The sequence below is a fragment of the Anopheles merus genome, unplaced genomic scaffold (assembly GCF_017562075.2).
Source record: "Anopheles merus strain MAF unplaced genomic scaffold, AmerM5.1 LNR4000029, whole genome shotgun sequence".
NCBI classification, from domain to species: Eukaryota; Metazoa; Arthropoda; class Insecta; order Diptera; family Culicidae; genus Anopheles; species Anopheles merus.
In genome coordinates, this window is record NW_024427609.1 from 200001 (window position 1) to 202500 (window position 2500).

Here is a 2500-nt window from a genome sequence, read left to right on the forward strand (position 1 = left end):
CATAACCCTTCACGTCTTGATATGCTCTCTACAAAGCGTGTGCCTATGTAGGTACAAATAATGTACGTCCCAGATAGTGACGATCTCTGGGAGGAAGAACCTTAAGGAACTCCCCGCACATATCAAGAATTATAGGTAACGCTGCCAATTACCTGTTGCTCTTAGTAAAACTCACAACTCATTCCTTGGTTTGGAAGTGTCCATGTCGGTGCCGAGTACAAGTTACCGCGTTCAAAGTTTGGTAAGCAGCGCACTCGACCTCCAACATAACACTTCACGTCTTGATATGCTCTCTACAAAAGCGTGTGCCTATGTAGGTACAAATGAATGTACGTCCCAGATAGTGACGATCTCTGGGAGGAAGAACCTTAAGAACTCCCCGCACATATCAGAATTATAGTGAAACGGCCAATCACCTATTTCTCTTAGTAAAACTCACAACTCATTCTTGGTTTGGAAGTGTCCATGTCGGTGCCGATACAAGTTACCGCGTTCAAAGTTTGGTAAGCAGCGCACTCAACCTCCAACATAACCCTTCACGTCTTGATATGCTCTCTACAAAACGTGTGCCTATGTAGGTACAAATGATGTACGTCCCAGATAGTGACGATCTCTGGAGGAAGAACCTTAAGGAACTCCCCGCACATATCAAGACTTTAGGTAACGCTGCCAATTACCTTTGCTCTTAGTAAAACTCACAACTCATTCCTTGGGTTTGGAAGTGTCCATGTCGGTGCCGAGTACAAGTTACCGCGTTCAAAGTTTGGTAAGCAGCGCACTCGACCTCCAACATAACACTTCACGTCTTGATATGCTCTCTACAAAAGCGTGTGCCTATGTAGGTACAAATGAATGTACGTCCCAGATAGTGACGATCTCTGGGAGGAAGAACCTTAAGGAACTCCCCGCACATATCAAGAATTATAGGTAACGCTGCCAATTACCTGTTTCTCTTAGTAAACTCACAACTCATTCCTTGGGTTTGGAAGTGTCCATGTCGGTGCCGAGTACAAGTTACCGCGTTCAAGTTTGGTAAGCAGCGCACCTCACCTCCACATAACCCTTCACGTCTTGATATGCTCTCTACAAAGCGTGTGCCTATGTAGGTACAAATTAATGTACGTCCCAGATAGTGACGATCTCTGGGAGGAAGAACCTTAAGGAACTCCCCGCACATATCAAGATTATAGGTAACGCTGCCAATCACCTGTTTCTCTTAGTAAAACTCACAACTCATTCCTTGGGTTTGGAAGTGTCCATGTCGGTGCCGAGTACAGTTACCGCGTTCAAAGTTTGGTAAGCAGCGCACTCGACCTCCAACATAACACTTCACGTCTTGATATGCTCTCTACAAAAGCGTGTGCCTATGTAGGTACAAATGAATGTACGTCCCAGATAGTGACGATCTCTGGGAGGAAGAACCTTAAGGAACTCCCCGCACATATCAAGAATTATAGGTAACGCTGCCAATTACCTGTTTCTCTTAGTAAAACTCACAACTCATTCCTTGGGTTTGGAAGTGTCCATGTCGGTGCCGAGTACAAGTTACCGGCGTTCAAAGTTTGGTAAGCAGCGCACTCGACCTCCAACATAACTTCACGTCTTGATATGCTCTCTACAAAAGCGTGTGCCTATGTGGTACAAATGAATGTACGTCCCAGATAGTGACGATCTCTGGGAGAAGAACCTTAAGGAACTCCCCCGCACATATCAGAATTATAGGTAACGCTGCCAATTACCTGTTGCTCTTAGTAAAACTCACAACTCATTCCTTGGTTTGGAAGTGTCCATGTCGTGCCGAGTACAAGTTACCGCGTTCAAAGTTTGGTAAGCAGCGCACTCGACCTCCAACATAACACTTCACGTCTTGATATGCTCTCTACAAAAGCGTGTGCCTATGTAGGTACAAATGAATGTACGTCCCAGATAGTGACGATCTCTGGAGGAAGAACCTTAAGGAACTCCCCGCACATATCAAGACTTATAGTGAGAACGGCCAATCACCTGTTTCTCTTAGTAAACTCACAACTCATTCCTTGGGTTTGGAAGTGTCCATGTCGGTGCCGAGTACAAGTTACCGCGTTCAAAGTTTGGTAGCAGCGCACTCAACCTCCAACATAACCCTTCACGTCTTGATATGCTCTCTACAAAAGCGTGTGCCTATGTAGGTACAAATTAATGTACGTCCCAGATAGTGACGATCTCTGGGAGGAAGAACCTAAGGAACTCCCCGCACATATCAAGAATTATAGGTAACGCTGCCATTACCTGTTGCTCTTAGTAAAACTCACAACTCATTCCTGGGTTTGGAAGTGTCCATGTCGGTGCCGAGTACAAGTTACCGCGTTCAAAGTTTGGTAAGCAGCGCACTCGACCTCCAACATAACACTTCACGTCTTGATATGCTCTCTACAAACGTGTGCCTATGTAGGTACAAATGATGTACGTCCCAGATAGTGACGATCTCTGGGAGAAGAACCTTAAGAACTCCCCGCACATA